Source organism: Schistocerca gregaria, chromosome 2 (assembly GCF_023897955.1).
Source record: "Schistocerca gregaria isolate iqSchGreg1 chromosome 2, iqSchGreg1.2, whole genome shotgun sequence".
NCBI lineage: Eukaryota > Metazoa > Arthropoda > Insecta > Orthoptera > Acrididae > Schistocerca > Schistocerca gregaria.
Genome location: NC_064921.1, coordinates 1,016,939,172 through 1,016,954,723, shown reverse-complemented (window position 1 = coordinate 1,016,954,723; position 15,552 = coordinate 1,016,939,172). Strand labels below are relative to the sequence as shown.

Here is a 15,552-nt window from a genome sequence, read left to right as displayed (position 1 = left end):
TTTCTCTGTGGCGGATACGCCGAAATATGGAGGGGACTCCAACGGCGGGTAGCCTTTATAACCAGAACTGTTAGTACTGAGATCAATGTTGAAAAATTACTCTTCCCCGATGGTGTTTTCTTCCCTGTCCAGAAAACCAATGCTGTGTTGTGGTTGTTTGGCAATTATGTACATTACGTTATATCTGAACACGGCAATGACCGTGTTTTAGAATACGAATTATACGAACGAGCAAAATATTATCAGATATGTACGCGCAGGGACCACAAAAAAACTTTTGGTAACATGTTACACATTCTGTTTCAGAGACAAGGGATTGGATAAACATCTTAATAGCCCTCGTCTACGAAAAATGTAGTCACAGGCCAAAGTAGGGGATCGCTGTTGAGGGTGAAGTACGGTGGGGACTTCGTGTGCCCCAGGGCCGCTACGGTAGCCGTGAAGGCCTCGGACAGAACCCCGAAACGGCACTGCGGCTTCACACTTACTGCTGGATGAACCCCATATCTCCAGCAACTACTTTCATCTATGATGATTTTCCAGGATCTCGGTAATATCGGAAGGTGGTTTCGTTGCACACAATGCAGTGGAAGCTTCTTGCACGTGTTCCTCAGTTACAATCTTTCTATTTTTGTTTAATTTTTTTCAGTATGAAGCAAGAGTGACAATTTATTAATTCCCAAGAAGCCTTAATTTTTCAATTTTCAGTTCTACGGAGGAGAAGCCTCACATGGCGAAGAAGCCAAACATCATTTCATTTCCCTAACTGTCACAGTAAATTTGAAAAAAATCAGTCGATATAGCATAGAAGCTCGCCGAAGAAGGCATAAAAGAAGAGCGAATGGATGGGCTGTGTGGGGAGAAGGGAGGCCCAATAAAAAAAAGGAAAAAAAATAAAAAAAAATAAAAGTTGGTCTAGGGGTATGATTCCTGCTTTGGGTGCAGGAGGTCCCGGGTTCAAATCCCGGACGTGCCCTAGCGTTTTGTGCAAACTGGTCGCACGTGAGTGGCTGAGTCGACGCAAAATGCTCGGCGTCAGTATCAAATGAATTTCATATTTGATGTGAGCAATTGACACTGATCTGACGTGTGAAGGCGATTACGAAGGTTTTTGGGTACAGATGGTAGCAGATGCATGTTAGTATGTCTTGTTTTTAATGATAAAAAAGTGTTTCCGCCCGGGATCGACACGGGGACCTTCTGCGTGTTAGGCAGACGTGATAACCGCTACACCACGGAAACTACTTGTGTGCGCCTTACATTAGAGACAACTCGTGCTGGTGTTGTCATCGTAACTAAAAAATTAAATAAATGCGCTACTTGCAGAACAAAGGTACATGCAGAAGATCCTCACATGTCGTGGCTCACTGGAGAACAATACGACATAGGCAGGAAAATGATGTTTCCGCCCGGGATCGAACCGGGGACCTTCTGCGTGTGAAGCAGACGTGATAACCGCTACACTACGGAAACTGCGAACGGGAGGAGTCCATCTCCGTTCACTCGCAATTACCTCAGCCTCTCTCCCGTCCGTGAATGCACACGCGACAGTTCTTTTGACAGCCTGGAAACCATCACAGCCAAGGGCTCAAGAAGTCTTCGGGGTGCTCGAGAAGGTGTCTGCCGTAGCACCCCTAACGAAATAGCGGCGTTTCCCGCAGTCGTGATTGCAAATCATAGCAGCAAAAGCAATCACTTTCTTAGCAGCAGGGAGTGCGAGCCCAGCGGCTGCTCTACATGAAGGTACCAATAGCCCAGGAAGGCCGCCGACCGCGGGAATTCGCGCCGCCCCCATCCCGCCAGCCTACACGAGACTTTCCAGAGCACCCTGGACCACATCGAGGGACACAGTGCACTGAAATAATAGTCATTTGCCACGTCAGATGGCTCGTTGGTCTAGGGGTATGATTCCTGCTTTGGGTGCAGGAGGTCCCGGGTTCAAATCCCGGACGTGCCCTAGCGTTTTGTGCAAACTGGTCGCACGTGAGTGGCTGAGTCGACGCAAAATGCTCGGCGTCAGTATCAAATGAATTTCATATTTGATGTGAGCAATTGACACTGATCTGACGTGTGAAGGCGATTACGAAGGTTTTTGGGTACAGATGGTAGCAGATGCATGTTAGTATGTCTTGTTTTTAATGATAAAAAAGTGTTTCCGCCCGGGATCGACAAGGGGACCTTCTGCGTGTTAGGCAGACGTGATAACCGCTACACCACGGAAACTACTTGTGTGCGCCTTACATTAGAGACAACTCGTGCTGGTGTTGTCATCGTAACTAAAAAATTAAATAAATGCGCTACTTGCAGAACAAAGGTACATGCAGAAGATCCTCACATGTCGTGGCTCACTGGAGAACAATACGACATAGGCAGGAAAATGATGTTCCCGCCCGGGATCGAACCGGGGACCTTCTGCGTGTGAAGCAGACGTGATAACCGCTACACTACGGAAACTGCGAACGGGAGGAGTCCATCTCCGTTCACTCGCAATTACCTCAGCCTCTCTCCCGTCCGTGAATGCACACGCGACAGTTCTATTGACAGCCTGGAAACCATCACAGCCAAGGGCTCAAGAAGTCTTCGGGGTGCTCGAGAAGGTGTCTGCCGTAGCACCCCTAACGAAATAGCGGCGTTTCCCGCAGTCGTGATTGCAAATCATAGCAGCAAAAGCAATCACTTTCTTAGCAGCAGGGAGTGCGAGCCCAGCGGCTGCTCTACATGAAGGTACCAATAGCCCAGGAAGGCCGCCGACCGCGGGAATTCGCGCCGCCCCCATCCCGCCAGCCTACACGAGACTTTCCAGAGCACCCTGGACCACATCGAGGGACCCAGTGCACTGAAATAATAGTCATTTGCCACGTCAGATGGCTCGTTGGTCTAGGGGTATGATTCCTGCTTTGGGTGCAGGAGGTCCCGGGTTCAAATCCCAGACGAGCCCTAGCGTTTTGTGCAAACTGGTCGCACGTGAGTGGCTGAGTCGACGCAAAATGCTCGGCGTCAGTATCAAATGAAATTCATATTTGATGTGAGCAATTGACACTGATCTGACGTGTGAAGGCGATTACGAAGGTTTTTGGGTACAGATGGTAGCAGATGCATGTTAGTATGTCTTGTTTTTAATGATAAAAAAGTGTTTCCGCCCGGGATCGACACGGGGACCTTCTGCGTGTTAGGCAGACGTGATAACCGCTACACCACGGAAACTACTTGTGTGCGCCTTACATTAGAGACAACTCGTGCTGGTGTTGTCATCGTAACTAAAATATTAAATAAATGCGCTACTTGCAGAACAAAGGTACATGCAGAAGATCCTCAAATGTCGTGGCTCACTGGAGAACAATACGACATAGGCAGGAAAATGATGTTTCCGCCCGGGATCGAACCGGGGACCTTCTGCGTGTGAAGCAGACGTGATAACCGCTACACTACGGAAAGTGCGGACTTGAGGAGTCCATCTCCGTTCACTCGCAAGTACCTCAGCCTCTCTCCCGTCCGTGAATGCACACGCGACAGTTCTTTTGACAGCCTGGAAACCATCACAGCCGAGGGCTCAAGAAGTCTTCGGGGTGCTCGAGAAGGTGTCTGCCGTAGCACCCCTAACGAGATAGCGGCGTTTCCCGCAGTCGTGATTGCAAATCATAGCAGCAAAAGCAATCACTTTCTTAGCAGCAGGGAGTGCCAGCCCAGCGGCAGCCCAGCGGCAGCTCTACATGAAGGTACCAATAGCCCAGGAAGGCCGCCGACCGCGGGAATTCGCGCCGCCCCCATCCCGCCAGCCTACACGAGACTTTCCAGAGCACCCTGGACCACATCGAGGGACCCAGTGCACTGAAATAATAGTCATTTGCCACGTCAGATGGCTCGTTGGTCTAGGGGTATGATTCCTGCTTTGGGTGCAGGAGGTCCCGGGTTCAAATCCCGGACGAGCCCTAGCGTTTTGTGCAAACTGGTCGCACGTGAGTGGCTGAGTCGACGCAAAATGCTCGGCGTCAGTATCAAATGAATTTCATATTTGATGTGAGCAATTGACACTGATCTGACGTGTGAAGGCGATTACGAAGGTTTTTGGGTACAGATGGTAGCAGATGCATGTTAGTATGTCTTGTTTTTAATGATAAAAAAGTGTTTCCGCCCGGGATCGACACGGGGACCTTCTGCGTGTTAGGCAGACGTGATAACCGCTACACCACGGAAACTACTTGTGTGCGCCTTACATTAGAGACAACTCGTGCTGGTGTTGTCATCGTTACTAAAAAATTAAATAAATGCGCTACTTGCAGAACAAAGGTACATGCAGAAGATCCTTACATGTCGTGGCTCACTGGAGTACAATACGACATAGGCAGGAAAATACCGTTCCCGCCCGGGATCGAACCGGGGACCTTCTGCGTGTGAAGCAGACGTGATAACCGCTACACTACGGAAACTGCGGACTTGAGGAGTCCATCTCCGTTCACTCGCAAGTACCTCAGCCTCTCTCCCGTCCGTGAATGCACACGCGACAGTTCTTTTGACAGCCTGGAAACCATCACAGCCAAGGGCTCAAGAAGTCTTCGGGGTGCTCGAGAAGGTGTCTGCCGTAGCACCCCTAACGAGATAGCGGCGTTTCCCGCAGTCGTGATTGCAAATCATAGCAGCAAAAGCAATCACTTTCTTAGCAGCAGGGAGTGCCAGCCCAGCGGCAGCCCAGCGGCAGCTCTACATGAAGGTACCAATAGCCCAGGAAGGCCGCCGACCGCGGGAATTCGCGCCGCCCCCATCCCGCCAGCCTACACGAGACTTTCCAGAGCACCCTGGACCACATCGAGGGACCCAGTGCACTGAAATAATAGTCATTTGCCACGTCAGATGGCTCGTTGATCTAGGGGTATGATTCCTGCTTTGGGTGCAGGAGGTCCCGGGTTCAAATCCCGGACGAGCCCTAGCGTTTTGTGCAAACTGGTCGCACGAGTGGCTGAGTCGACGCAAAATGCTCGGCGTCAGTATCAAATGAATTTCATATTTGATGTGAGCAATTGACACTGATCTGACGTGTGAAGGCGATTACGAAGGTTTTTGGGTACAGATGGTAGCAGATGCATGTTAGTATGTCTTGTTTTTAATGATAAAAAAGTGTTTCCGCCCGCGATCGACACGGGGACCTTCTGCGTGTTAGGCAGACGTGATAACCGCTACACCACGGAAACTACTTGTGTGCGCCTTACATTAGAGACAACTCGTGCTGGTGTTGTCATCGTAACTAAAAAATTAAATAAATGCGCTACTTGCAGAACAAAGGTACATGCAGAAGATCCTTACTTGTCGTGGCTCACTGGAGAACAATACGACATAGGCAGGAAAATGATGTTTCCGCCCGGGATCGAACCGGGGACCTTCTGCGTGTGAAGCAGACGTGATAACCGCTACACTACGGAAACTGCGGACTTCAGGAGTCCATCTCCGTTCACTCGCAAGTACCTCAGCCTCTCTCCCGTCCGTGAATGCACACGCGACAGTTCTTTTGACAGCCTGGAAACCATCACAGCCAAGGGCTCAAGAAGTCTTCGGGGTGCTCGAGAAGGTGTCTGCCGTAGCACCCCTAACGAAATAGCGGCGTTTCCCGCAGTCGTGATTGCAAATCATAGCAGCAAAAGCAATCACTTTCTTAGCAGCAGGGAGTGCGAGCCCAGCGGGTGCTCTACATGAAGGTACCAATAGCCCAGGAAGGCCGCCGACCGCGGGAATTCGCGCCGCCCCCATCCCGCCAGCCTACACGAGACTTTCCAGAGCACCCTGGACCACATCGAGGGACCCAGTGCACTGAAATAATAGTCATTTGCCACGTCAGATGGCTCGTTGGTCTAGGGGTATGATTCCTGCTTTGGGTGCAGGAGGTCCCGGGTTCAAATCCCGGACGAGCCCTAGCGTTTTGTGCAAACTGGTCGCACGTGAGTGGCTGAGTCGACGCAAAATGCTCGGCGTCAGTATCAAATGAATTTCATATTTGATGTGAGCAATTGACACTGATCTGACGTGTGAAGGCGATTACGAAGGTTTTTGGGTACAGATGGTAGCAGATGCATGTTAGTATGTCTTGTTTTTAATGATAAAAAAGTGTTTCCGCCCGGGATCGACACGGGGACCTTCTGCGTGTTAGGCAGACGTGATAACCGCTACACCACGGAAACTACTTGTGTGCGCCTTACATTAGAGACAACTCGTGCTGGTGTTGTCATCGTAACTAAAATATTAAATAAATGCGCTACTTGCAGAACAAAGGTACATGCAGAAGATCCTCAAATGTCGTGGCTCACTGGAGAACAATACGACATAGGCAGGAAAATGATGTTTCCGCCCGGGATCGAACCGGGGACCTTCTGCGTGTGAAGCAGACGTGATAACCGCTACACTACGGGAACTGCGGACTTAAAGAGTCCATCTCCGTTCACTCGCAAGTACCTCAGCCTCTCTCCCGTCCGTGAATGCACACGCGACAGTTCTTTTGACAGCCTGGAAACCATCACAGCCGAGGGCTCAAGAAGTCTTCGGGGTGCTCGAGAAGGTGTCTGCCGTAGCACCCCTAACGAGATAGCGGCGTTTCCCGCAGTCGTGATTGCAAATCATAGCAGCAAAAGCAATCACTTTCTTAGCAGCAGGGAGTGCCAGCCCAGCGGCAGCCCAGCGGCAGCTCTACATGAAGGTACCAATAGCCCAGGAAGGCCGCCGACCGCGGGAATTCGCGCCGCCCCCATCCCGCCAGCCTACACGAGACTTTCCAGAGCACCCTGGACCACATCGAGGGACCCAGTGCACTGAAATAATAGTCATTTGCCACGTCAGATGGCTCGTTGGTCTAGGGGTATGATTCCTGCTTTGGGTGCAGGAGGTCCCGGGTTCAAATCCCGGACGTGTCCTAGCGGTCTGTGCAAACTGGTCGCACGTGAGTGGCTGAGTCGACGCAAAATGCTCGGCGTCAGTATCAAATGAATTTCATATTTGATGTGAGCAATTGACACTGATCTGACGTGTGAAGGCGATTACGAAGGTTTTTGGGTACAGATGGTAGCAGATGCATGTTAGTATGTCTTGTTTTTAATGATAAAAAAGTGTTTCCGCCCGGGATCGACACGGGGACCTTCTGCGTGTTAGGCAGACGTGATAACCGCTACACCACGGAAACTACTTGTGTGCGCCTTACATTAGAGACAACTCGTGCTGGTGTTGTCATCGTAACTAAAAAATTAAATAAATGCGCTACTTGCAGAACAAAGGTACATGCAGAAGATCCTCACATGTCGTGGCTCACTGGAGAACAATACGACATAGGCAGGAAAATGATGTTTCCGCCCGGGATCGAACCGGGGACCTTCTGCGTGTGAAGCAGACGTGATAACCGCTACACTACGGAAACTGCGAACGGGAGGAGTCCATCTCCGTTCACTCGCAAGTACCTCAGCCTCTCTCCCGTCCGTGAATGCACACGCGACAGTTCTTTTGACAGCCTGGAAACCATCACAGCCGAGGGCTCAAGAAGTCTTCGGGGTGCTCGAGAAGGTGTCTGCCGTAGCACCCCTAACGAGATAGCGGCGTTTCCCGCAGTCGTGATTGCAAATCATAGCAGCAAAAGCAATCACTTTCTTAGCAGCAGGGAGTGCCAGCCCAGCGGCAGCCCAGCGGCAGCTCTACATGAAGGTACCAATAGCCCAGGAAGGCCGCCGACCGCGGGAATTCGCGCCGCCCCCATCCCGCCAGCCTACACGAGACTTTCCAGAGCACCCTGGACCACATCGAGGGACCCAGTGCACTGAAATAATAGTCATTTGCCACGTCAGATGGCTCGTTGGTCTAGGGGTATGATTCCTGCTTTGGGTGCAGGAGGTCCCGGGTTCAAATCCCGGACGAGCCCTAGCGTTTTGTGCAAACTGGTCGCACGTGAGTGGCTGAGTCGACGCAAAATGCTCGGCGTCAGTATCAAATGAAATTCATATTTGATGTGAGCAATTGACACTGATCTGACGTGTGAAGGCGATTACGAAGGTTTTTGGGTACAGATGGTAGCAGATGCATGTTAGTATGTCTTGTTTTTAATGATAAAAAAGTGTTTCCGCCCGGGATCGACACGGGGACCTTCTGCGTGTTAGGCAGACGTGATAACCGCTACACCACGGAAACTACTTGTGTGCGCCTTACATTAGAGACAACTCGTGCTGGTGTTGTCATCGTAACTAAAAAATTAAATAAATGCGCTACTTGCAGAACAAAGGTACATGCAGAAGATCCTCACATGTCGTGGCTCACTGGAGAACAATACGACATAGGCAGGAAAATGATGTTTCCGCCCGGGATCGAACCGGGGACCTTCTGCGTGTGAAGCAGACGTGATAACCGCTACACTACGGAAACTGCGAACGGGAGGAGTCCATCTCCGTTCACTCGCAATTACCTCAGCCTCTCTCCCGTCCGTGAATGCACACGCGACAGTTCTTTTGACAGCCTGGAAACCATCACAGCCAAGGGCTCAAGAAGTCTTCGGGGTGCTCGAGAAGGTGTCTGCCGTAGCACCCCTAACGAAATAGCGGCGTTTCCCGCAGTCGTGATTGCAAATCATAGCAGCAAAAGCAATCACTTTCTTAGCAGCAGGGAGTGCGAGCCCAGCGGCAGCTCTACATGAAGGTACCAATAGCCCAGGAAGGCCGCCGACCGCGGGAATTCGCGCCGCCCCCATCCCGCCAGCCTACACGAGACTTTCCAGAGCACCCTGGACCACATCGAGGGACCCAGTGCACTGAAATAATAGTCATTTGCCACGTCAGATGGCTCGTTGGTCTAGGGGTATGATTCCTGCTTTGGGTGCAGGAGGTCCCGGGTTCAAATCCCGGACGAGCCCTAGCGTTTTGTGCAAACTGGTCGCACGTGAGTGGCTGAGTCGACGCAAAATGCTCGGCGTCAGTATCAAATGAAATTCATATTTGATGTGAGCAATTGACACTGATCTGACGTGTGAAGGCGATTACGAAGGTTTTTGGGTACAGATGGTAGCAGATGCATGTTAGTATGTCTTGTTTTTAATGATAAAAAAGTGTTTCCGCCCGGGATCGACACGGGGACCTTCTGCGTGTTAGGCAGACGTGATAACCGCTACACCACGGAAACTACTTGTGTGCGCCTTACATTAGAGACAACTCGTGCTGGTGTTGTCATCGTAACTAAAATATTAAATAAATGCGCTACTTGCAGAACAAAGGTACATGCAGAAGATCCTCAAATGTCGTGGCTCACTGGAGAACAATACGACATAGGCAGGAAAATGATGTTTCCGCCCGGGATCGAACCGGGGACCTTCTGCGTGTGAAGCAGACGTGATAACCGCTACACTACGGGAACTGCGGACTTAAAGAGTCCATCTCCGTTCACTCGCAAGTACCTCAGCCTCTCTCCCGTCCGTGAATGCACACGCGACAGTTCTTTTGACAGCCTGGAAACCATCACAGCCGAGGGCTCAAGAAGTCTTCGGGGTGCTCGAGAAGGTGTCTGCCGTAGCACCCCTAACGAGATAGCGGCGTTTCCCGCAGTCGTGATTGCAAATCATAGCAGCAAAAGCAATCACTTTCTTAGCAGCAGGGAGTGCCAGCCCAGCGGCAGCCCAGCGGCAGCTCTACATGAAGGTACCAATAGCCCAGGAAGGCCGCCGACCGCGGGAATTCGCGCCGCCCCCATCCCGCCAGCCTACACGAGACTTTCCAGAGCACCCTGGACCACATCGAGGGACCCAGTGCACTGAAATAATAGTCATTTGCCACGTCAGATGGCTCGTTGGTCTAGGGGTATGATTCCTGCTTTGGGTGCAGGAGGTCCCGGGTTCAAATCCCGGACGTGTCCTAGCGTTTTGTGCAAACTGGTCGCACGTGAGTGGCTGAGTCGACGCAAAATGCTCGGCGTCAGTATCAAATGAATTTCATATTTGATGTGAGCAATTGACACTGATCTGACGTGTGAAGGCGATTACGAAGGTTTTTGGGTACAGATGGTAGCAGATGCATGTTAGTATGTCTTGTTTTTAATGATAAAAAAGTGTTTCCGCCCGGGATCGACACGGGGACCTTCTGCGTGTTAGGCACGTGTTAGGCAGACGTGATAACCGCTACACCACGGAAACTACTTGTGTGCGCCTTACATTAGAGACAACTCGTGCTGGTGTTGTCATCGTAACTAAAAAATTAAATAAATGCGCTACTTGCAGAACAAAGGTACATGCAGAAGATCCTCACATGTCGTGGCTCACTGGAGAACAATACGACATAGGAAGGAAAATGATGTTTCCGCCCGGGATCGAACCGGGGACCTTCTGCGTGTGAAGCAGACGTGATAACCGCTACACTACGAAAACTGCGGACTTCAGGAGTCCATCTCCGTTCACTCGCAATTACCTCAGCCTCTCTCCCGTCCGTGAATGCACACGCGACAGTTCTTTTGACAGCCTGGAAACCATCACAGCCGAGGGCTCAAGAAGTCTTCGGGGTGCTCGAGAAGGTGTCTGCCGTAGCACCCCTAACGAGATAGCGGCGTTTCCCGCAGTCGTGATTGCAAATCATAGCAGCAAAAGCAATCACTTTCTTAGCAGCAGGGAGTACCAGCCCAGCGGCAGCTCTACATGAAGGTACCAATAGCCCAGGAAGGCCGCCGACCGCGGGAATTCGCGCCGCCCCCATCCCGCCAGCCTACACGAGACTTTCCAGAGCACCCTGGACCACATCGAGGGACCCAGTGCACTGAAATAATAGTCATTTGCCACGTCAGATGGCTCGTTGGTCTAGGGGTATGATTCCTGCTTTGGGTGCAGGAGGTCCCGGGTTCAAATCCCGGACGAGCCCTAACGTTATGTGCAAACTGGTCGCACGTGAGTGGCTGAGTCGACGCAAAATGCTCGGCGTCAGTATCAAATGAATTTCATATTTGATGTGAGCAATTGACACTGATCTGACGTGTGAAGGCGATCACGAAGGTTTTTGGGTACAGATGGTAGCAGATGCATGTTAGTATGTCTTGTTTTTAATGATAAAAAAGTGTTTCCGCCCGGGATCGACACGGGGACCTTCTGCGTGTTAGGCAGACGTGATAACCGCTACACCACGGAAACTACTTGTGTGCGCCTTACATTAGAGACAACTCGTGCTGGTGTTGTCATCGTTACTAAGAAATTAAATAAATGCGCTACTTGCAGAACAAAGGTACATGCAGAAGATCCTCACATGTCGTGGCTCACTGGAGTACAATACGACATAGGCAGGAAAATACTGTTCCCGCCCGGGATCGAACCGGGGACCTTCTGCGTGTGAAGCGGACGTGATAACCGCTACACTACGGAAACTGCGGACTTGAAGAGTCCATCTCCGTTCACTCGCAATTACCTCAGCCACTCTCCCGTCCTTGAATGCACACGCGACAGTTCTTTTGACAGCCTGGAAACCATCACAGCCGAGGGCTCAAGAAGTCTTCGGGGTGCTCGAGAAGGTGTCTGCCGTAGCACCCCTAACGAGATAGCGGCGTTTCCCGCAGTCGTGATTGCAAATCATAGCAGCAAAAGCAATCACTTTCTTAGCAGCAGGGTGTACCAGCCCAGCGGCAGCTCTACATGAAGGTACCAATAGCCCAGGAAGGCCGCCGACCGCGGGAATTCGCGCCGCCCCCATCCCGCCAGCCTACACGAGACTTTCCAGAGCACCCTGGACCACATCGAGGGACCCAGTGCACTGAAATATTAGTCATTTGCCAGGTCAGATGGCTCGTTGGTCTAGGGGTATGATTCCTGCTTTGGGTGCAGGAGGTCCCGGGTTCAAATCCCGGACGAGCCCTAGCGTTTTGTGCAAACTGGTCGCACGAGTGGCTGAGTCGACGCAAAATGCTCGGCGTCAGTATCAAATGAATTTCATATTTGATGTGAGCAATTGACACTGATCTGACGTGTGAAGGCGATCACGAAGGTTTTTGGGTACAGATGGTAGCAGATGCATGTTAGTATGTCTTGTTTTTAATGATAAAAAAGTGTTTCCGCCCGGGATCGACACGGGGACCTTCTGTGTGTTAGGCAGACGTGATAACCGCTACACCACGGAAACTACTTGTGTGCGCCTTACATTAGAGACAACTCGTGCTGGTGTTGTCATCGTAACTAAAAAATTAAATAAATGCTCTACTTGCAGAACAAAGGTACATGCAGAAGATCCTCACATGTCGTGGCTCACTGGAGAACAATACGACATAGGCAGGAAAATGATGTTTCCGACCGGGATCGAACCGGGGACCTTCTGCGTGTGAAGCAGACGTGATAACCGCTACACTACGAAAACTGCGGACTTCAGGAGTCCATCTCCGTTCACTCGCAATTACCTCAGCCTCTCTCCCGTCCGTGAATGCACACGCGACAGTTCTTTTGACAGCCTGGAAACCATCACAGCCGAGGGCTCAAGAAGTCTTCGGGGTGCTCGAGAAGGTGTCTGCCGTAGCACCCCTAACGAGATAGCGGCGTTTCCCGCAGTCGTGATTGCAAATCATAGCAGCAAAAGCAATCACTTTCTTAGCAGCAGGGAGTACCAGCCCAGCGGCAGCTCTACATGAAGGTACCAATAGCCCAGGAAGGCCGCCGACCGCGGGAATTCGCGCCGCCCCCATCCCGCCAGCCTACACGAGACTTTCCAGAGCACCCTGGACCACATCGAGGGACCCAGTGCACTGAAATAATAGTCATTTGCCACGTCAGATGGCTCGTTGGTCTAGGGGTATGATTCCTGCTTTGGCTGCTGGCGGTCCCGGGTTCAAATCCCGGACGAGCCCTAGCGTTTTGTGCAAACTGGTCGCACGTGAGTGGCTGAGTCGACGCAAAATGCTCGGCGTCAGTATCAAATGAATTTCATATTTGATGTGAGCAATTGACACTGATCTGACGTGTGAAGGCGATCACGAAGGTTTTTGGGTACAGATGGTAGCAGATGCATGTTAGTATGTCTTGTTTTTAATGATAAAAAAGTGTTTCCGCCCGGGATCGACACGGGGACCTTCTGCGTGTTAGGCAGAAGTGATAACCGCTACACCACGGAAACTACTTGTGTGCGCCTTACATTAGAGACAACTCGTGCTGGTGTTGTCATCGTTACTAAGAAATTAAATAAATGCGCTACTTGCAGAACAAAGGTACATGCAGAAGATCCTCACATGTCGTGGCTCACTGGAGTACAATACGACATAGGCAGGAAAATACTGTTCCCGCCCGGGATCGAACCGGGGACCTTCTGCGTGTGAAGCGGACGTGATAACCGCTACACTACGGAAACTGCGGACTTGAAGAGTCCATCTCCGTTCACTCGCAATTACCTCAGCCTCTCTCCCGTCCGTGAATGCACACGCGACAGTTCTTTTGACAGCCTGAAACCATCACAGCCAAGGGCTCAAGAAGTCTTCGGGGTGCTCGAGAAGGTGTCTGCCGTAGCACCCCTAACGAAATAGCGGCGTTTCCCGCAGTCGTGATTGCAAATCATAGCAGCAAAAGCAATCACTTTCTTAGCAGCAGGGAGTACCAGCCCAGCGGCAGCTCTACATGAAGGTACCAATAGCCCAGGAAGGCCGCCGACCGCGGGAATTCGCGCCGCCCCCATCCCGCCAGCCTACACGAGACTTTCCAGAGCACCCTGGACCACATCGAGGGACCCAGTGCACTGAAATAATAGTCATTTGCCACGTCAGATGGCTCGTTGGTCTAGGGGTATGATTCCTGCTTTGGGTGCAGGAGGTCCCGGGTTCAAATCCCGGACGAGCCCTAACGTTATGTGCAAACTGGTCGCACGTGAGTGGCTGAGTCGACGCAAAATGCTCGGCGTCAGTATCAAATGAATTTCATATTTGATGTGAGCAATTGACACTGATCTGACGTGTGAAGGCGATCACGAAGGTTTTTGGGTACAGATGGTAGCAGATGCATGTTAGTATGTCTTGTTTTTAATGATAAAAAAGTGTTTCCGCCCGGGATCGACACGGGGACCTTCTGCGTGTTAGGCAGACGTGATAACCGCTACACCACGGAAACTACTTGTGTGCGCCTTACATTAGAGACAACTCGTGCTGGTGTTGTCATCGTTACTAAGAAATTAAATAAATGCGCTACTTGCAGAACAAAGGTACATGCAGAAGATCCTCACATGTCGTGGCTCACTGGAGTACAATACGACATAGGCAGGAAAATACTGTTCCCGCCCGGGATCGAACCGGGGACCTTCTGCGTGTGAAGCGGACGTGATAACCGCTACACTACGGAAACTGCGGACTTGAAGAGTCCATCTCCGTTCACTCGCAATTACCTCAGCCACTCTCCCGTCCTTGAATGCACACGCGACAGTTCTTTTGACAGCCTGGAAACCATCACAGCCGAGGGCTCAAGAAGTCTTCGGGGTGCTCGAGAAGGTGTCTGCCGTAGCACCCCTAACGAGATAGCGGCGTTTCCCGCAGTCGTGATTGCAAATCATAGCAGCAAAAGCAATCACTTTCTTAGCAGCAGGGTGTACCAGCCCAGCGGCAGCTCTACATGAAGGTACCAATAGCCCAGGAAGGCCGCCGACCGCGGGAATTCGCGCCGCCCCCATCCCGCCAGCCTACACGAGACTTTCCAGAGCACCCTGGACCACATCGAGGGACCCAGTGCACTGAAATATTAGTCATTTGCCAGGTCAGATGGCTCGTTGGTCTAGGGGTATGATTCCTGCTTTGGGTGCAGGAGGTCCCGGGTTCAAATCCCGGACGAGCCCTAGCGTTTTGTGCAAACTGGTCGCACGAGTGGCTGAGTCGACGCAAAATGCTCGGCGTCAGTATCAAATGAATTTCATATTTGATGTGAGCAATTGACACTGATCTGACGTGTGAAGGCGATCACGAAGGTTTTTGGGTACAGATGGTAGCAGATGCATGTTAGTATGTCTTGTTTTTAATGATAAAAAAGTGTTTCCGCCCGGGATCGACACGGGGACCTTCTGTGTGTTAGGCAGACGTGATAACCGCTACACCACGGAAACTACTTGTGTGCGCCTTACATTAGAGACAACTCGTGCTGGTGTTGTCATCGTAACTAAAAAATTAAATAAATGCTCTACTTGCAGAACAAAGGTACATGCAGAAGATCCTCACATGTCGTGGCTCACTGGAGAACAATACGACATAGGCAGGAAAATGATGTTTCCGACCGGGATCGAACCGGGGACCTTCTGCGTGTGAAGCAGACGTGATAACCGCTACACTACGAAAACTGCGGACTTCAGGAGTCCATCTCCGTTCACTCGCAATTACCTCAGCCTCTCTCCCGTCCGTGAATGCACACGCGACAGTTCTTTTGACAGCCTGGAAACCATCACAGCCGAGGGCTCAAGAAGTCTTCGGGGTGCTCGAGAAGGTGTCTGCCGTAGCACCCCTAACGAGATAGCGGCGTTTCCCGCAGTCGTGATTGCAAATCATAGCAGCAAAAGCAATCACTTACTTAGCAGCAGGGAGTACCAGCCCAGCGGCAGCTCTACATGAAGGTACCAATAGCCCAGG

The 15,552-nt window shown here is 51.2% G+C and overlaps 43 non-coding genes across 43 annotated transcripts; 14 read left to right on the top strand and 29 right to left on the bottom strand.

Annotated features, from left to right (window-relative positions):
* Positions 1-1,169: 1,169 nt before the first annotated feature.
* On the bottom strand, positions 1,170-1,242 carry Trnav-aac (transfer RNA valine (anticodon AAC)). The gene has a single exon. It is a non-coding gene; the product is annotated as a tRNA-Val (tRNA).
* Positions 1,243-1,400: 158 nt separating this feature from the next.
* On the bottom strand, positions 1,401-1,473 carry Trnav-cac (transfer RNA valine (anticodon CAC)). The gene has a single exon. It is a non-coding gene; the product is annotated as a tRNA-Val (tRNA).
* A 412-nt stretch (positions 1,474-1,885) lies between these two features.
* Positions 1,886-1,957, top strand: Trnap-ugg (transfer RNA proline (anticodon UGG)). The gene has a single exon. It is a non-coding gene; the product is annotated as a tRNA-Pro (tRNA).
* A 424-nt stretch (positions 1,958-2,381) lies between these two features.
* Positions 2,382-2,454, bottom strand: Trnav-cac (transfer RNA valine (anticodon CAC)). The gene has a single exon. It is a non-coding gene; the product is annotated as a tRNA-Val (tRNA).
* A 412-nt stretch (positions 2,455-2,866) lies between these two features.
* On the top strand, positions 2,867-2,938 carry Trnap-ugg (transfer RNA proline (anticodon UGG)). The gene has a single exon. It is a non-coding gene; the product is annotated as a tRNA-Pro (tRNA).
* Positions 2,939-3,131: 193 nt separating this feature from the next.
* Positions 3,132-3,204, bottom strand: Trnav-aac (transfer RNA valine (anticodon AAC)). Its single transcript has one exon. It is a non-coding gene; the product is annotated as a tRNA-Val (tRNA).
* Positions 3,205-3,362: 158 nt separating this feature from the next.
* Trnav-cac (transfer RNA valine (anticodon CAC)) lies at positions 3,363-3,435 on the bottom strand. Its single transcript has one exon. It is a non-coding gene; the product is annotated as a tRNA-Val (tRNA).
* A 423-nt stretch (positions 3,436-3,858) lies between these two features.
* Positions 3,859-3,930, top strand: Trnap-ugg (transfer RNA proline (anticodon UGG)). The gene has a single exon. It is a non-coding gene; the product is annotated as a tRNA-Pro (tRNA).
* Positions 3,931-4,123: 193 nt separating this feature from the next.
* On the bottom strand, positions 4,124-4,196 carry Trnav-aac (transfer RNA valine (anticodon AAC)). The gene has a single exon. It is a non-coding gene; the product is annotated as a tRNA-Val (tRNA).
* A 158-nt stretch (positions 4,197-4,354) lies between these two features.
* Trnav-cac (transfer RNA valine (anticodon CAC)) lies at positions 4,355-4,427 on the bottom strand. The gene has a single exon. It is a non-coding gene; the product is annotated as a tRNA-Val (tRNA).
* A 423-nt stretch (positions 4,428-4,850) lies between these two features.
* On the top strand, positions 4,851-4,922 carry Trnap-ugg (transfer RNA proline (anticodon UGG)). Its single transcript has one exon. It is a non-coding gene; the product is annotated as a tRNA-Pro (tRNA).
* Positions 4,923-5,113: 191 nt separating this feature from the next.
* Positions 5,114-5,186, bottom strand: Trnav-aac (transfer RNA valine (anticodon AAC)). Its single transcript has one exon. It is a non-coding gene; the product is annotated as a tRNA-Val (tRNA).
* A 158-nt stretch (positions 5,187-5,344) lies between these two features.
* Trnav-cac (transfer RNA valine (anticodon CAC)) lies at positions 5,345-5,417 on the bottom strand. Its single transcript has one exon. It is a non-coding gene; the product is annotated as a tRNA-Val (tRNA).
* A 412-nt stretch (positions 5,418-5,829) lies between these two features.
* On the top strand, positions 5,830-5,901 carry Trnap-ugg (transfer RNA proline (anticodon UGG)). The gene has a single exon. It is a non-coding gene; the product is annotated as a tRNA-Pro (tRNA).
* Positions 5,902-6,094: 193 nt separating this feature from the next.
* Positions 6,095-6,167, bottom strand: Trnav-aac (transfer RNA valine (anticodon AAC)). Its single transcript has one exon. It is a non-coding gene; the product is annotated as a tRNA-Val (tRNA).
* A 158-nt stretch (positions 6,168-6,325) lies between these two features.
* Positions 6,326-6,398, bottom strand: Trnav-cac (transfer RNA valine (anticodon CAC)). The gene has a single exon. It is a non-coding gene; the product is annotated as a tRNA-Val (tRNA).
* A 423-nt stretch (positions 6,399-6,821) lies between these two features.
* On the top strand, positions 6,822-6,893 carry Trnap-ugg (transfer RNA proline (anticodon UGG)). The gene has a single exon. It is a non-coding gene; the product is annotated as a tRNA-Pro (tRNA).
* Positions 6,894-7,086: 193 nt separating this feature from the next.
* Trnav-aac (transfer RNA valine (anticodon AAC)) lies at positions 7,087-7,159 on the bottom strand. The gene has a single exon. It is a non-coding gene; the product is annotated as a tRNA-Val (tRNA).
* Positions 7,160-7,317: 158 nt separating this feature from the next.
* On the bottom strand, positions 7,318-7,390 carry Trnav-cac (transfer RNA valine (anticodon CAC)). Its single transcript has one exon. It is a non-coding gene; the product is annotated as a tRNA-Val (tRNA).
* A 423-nt stretch (positions 7,391-7,813) lies between these two features.
* On the top strand, positions 7,814-7,885 carry Trnap-ugg (transfer RNA proline (anticodon UGG)). Its single transcript has one exon. It is a non-coding gene; the product is annotated as a tRNA-Pro (tRNA).
* A 193-nt stretch (positions 7,886-8,078) lies between these two features.
* Trnav-aac (transfer RNA valine (anticodon AAC)) lies at positions 8,079-8,151 on the bottom strand. Its single transcript has one exon. It is a non-coding gene; the product is annotated as a tRNA-Val (tRNA).
* Positions 8,152-8,309: 158 nt separating this feature from the next.
* Trnav-cac (transfer RNA valine (anticodon CAC)) lies at positions 8,310-8,382 on the bottom strand. Its single transcript has one exon. It is a non-coding gene; the product is annotated as a tRNA-Val (tRNA).
* Positions 8,383-8,794: 412 nt separating this feature from the next.
* Trnap-ugg (transfer RNA proline (anticodon UGG)) lies at positions 8,795-8,866 on the top strand. Its single transcript has one exon. It is a non-coding gene; the product is annotated as a tRNA-Pro (tRNA).
* Positions 8,867-9,059: 193 nt separating this feature from the next.
* On the bottom strand, positions 9,060-9,132 carry Trnav-aac (transfer RNA valine (anticodon AAC)). The gene has a single exon. It is a non-coding gene; the product is annotated as a tRNA-Val (tRNA).
* A 158-nt stretch (positions 9,133-9,290) lies between these two features.
* Trnav-cac (transfer RNA valine (anticodon CAC)) lies at positions 9,291-9,363 on the bottom strand. Its single transcript has one exon. It is a non-coding gene; the product is annotated as a tRNA-Val (tRNA).
* A 423-nt stretch (positions 9,364-9,786) lies between these two features.
* On the top strand, positions 9,787-9,858 carry Trnap-ugg (transfer RNA proline (anticodon UGG)). Its single transcript has one exon. It is a non-coding gene; the product is annotated as a tRNA-Pro (tRNA).
* A 193-nt stretch (positions 9,859-10,051) lies between these two features.
* On the bottom strand, positions 10,052-10,135 carry Trnav-aac (transfer RNA valine (anticodon AAC)). Its single transcript is given in 2 exon segments — positions 10,052-10,087; positions 10,099-10,135. It is a non-coding gene; the product is annotated as a tRNA-Val (tRNA).
* Positions 10,136-10,293: 158 nt separating this feature from the next.
* On the bottom strand, positions 10,294-10,366 carry Trnav-cac (transfer RNA valine (anticodon CAC)). Its single transcript has one exon. It is a non-coding gene; the product is annotated as a tRNA-Val (tRNA).
* A 412-nt stretch (positions 10,367-10,778) lies between these two features.
* On the top strand, positions 10,779-10,850 carry Trnap-ugg (transfer RNA proline (anticodon UGG)). The gene has a single exon. It is a non-coding gene; the product is annotated as a tRNA-Pro (tRNA).
* Positions 10,851-11,043: 193 nt separating this feature from the next.
* Trnav-aac (transfer RNA valine (anticodon AAC)) lies at positions 11,044-11,116 on the bottom strand. The gene has a single exon. It is a non-coding gene; the product is annotated as a tRNA-Val (tRNA).
* Positions 11,117-11,274: 158 nt separating this feature from the next.
* On the bottom strand, positions 11,275-11,347 carry Trnav-cac (transfer RNA valine (anticodon CAC)). Its single transcript has one exon. It is a non-coding gene; the product is annotated as a tRNA-Val (tRNA).
* A 412-nt stretch (positions 11,348-11,759) lies between these two features.
* On the top strand, positions 11,760-11,831 carry Trnap-ugg (transfer RNA proline (anticodon UGG)). Its single transcript has one exon. It is a non-coding gene; the product is annotated as a tRNA-Pro (tRNA).
* A 191-nt stretch (positions 11,832-12,022) lies between these two features.
* Trnav-aac (transfer RNA valine (anticodon AAC)) lies at positions 12,023-12,095 on the bottom strand. Its single transcript has one exon. It is a non-coding gene; the product is annotated as a tRNA-Val (tRNA).
* Positions 12,096-12,253: 158 nt separating this feature from the next.
* Positions 12,254-12,326, bottom strand: Trnav-cac (transfer RNA valine (anticodon CAC)). Its single transcript has one exon. It is a non-coding gene; the product is annotated as a tRNA-Val (tRNA).
* Positions 12,327-12,738: 412 nt separating this feature from the next.
* Positions 12,739-12,810, top strand: Trnap-ugg (transfer RNA proline (anticodon UGG)). The gene has a single exon. It is a non-coding gene; the product is annotated as a tRNA-Pro (tRNA).
* Positions 12,811-13,003: 193 nt separating this feature from the next.
* On the bottom strand, positions 13,004-13,076 carry Trnav-aac (transfer RNA valine (anticodon AAC)). The gene has a single exon. It is a non-coding gene; the product is annotated as a tRNA-Val (tRNA).
* Positions 13,077-13,234: 158 nt separating this feature from the next.
* Trnav-cac (transfer RNA valine (anticodon CAC)) lies at positions 13,235-13,307 on the bottom strand. The gene has a single exon. It is a non-coding gene; the product is annotated as a tRNA-Val (tRNA).
* Positions 13,308-13,718: 411 nt separating this feature from the next.
* On the top strand, positions 13,719-13,790 carry Trnap-ugg (transfer RNA proline (anticodon UGG)). Its single transcript has one exon. It is a non-coding gene; the product is annotated as a tRNA-Pro (tRNA).
* Positions 13,791-13,983: 193 nt separating this feature from the next.
* On the bottom strand, positions 13,984-14,056 carry Trnav-aac (transfer RNA valine (anticodon AAC)). The gene has a single exon. It is a non-coding gene; the product is annotated as a tRNA-Val (tRNA).
* A 158-nt stretch (positions 14,057-14,214) lies between these two features.
* Positions 14,215-14,287, bottom strand: Trnav-cac (transfer RNA valine (anticodon CAC)). The gene has a single exon. It is a non-coding gene; the product is annotated as a tRNA-Val (tRNA).
* Positions 14,288-14,699: 412 nt separating this feature from the next.
* Trnap-ugg (transfer RNA proline (anticodon UGG)) lies at positions 14,700-14,771 on the top strand. Its single transcript has one exon. It is a non-coding gene; the product is annotated as a tRNA-Pro (tRNA).
* A 191-nt stretch (positions 14,772-14,962) lies between these two features.
* Trnav-aac (transfer RNA valine (anticodon AAC)) lies at positions 14,963-15,035 on the bottom strand. The gene has a single exon. It is a non-coding gene; the product is annotated as a tRNA-Val (tRNA).
* Positions 15,036-15,193: 158 nt separating this feature from the next.
* Trnav-cac (transfer RNA valine (anticodon CAC)) lies at positions 15,194-15,266 on the bottom strand. Its single transcript has one exon. It is a non-coding gene; the product is annotated as a tRNA-Val (tRNA).
* Between the last annotated feature and the right edge of the window lie 286 nt (positions 15,267-15,552).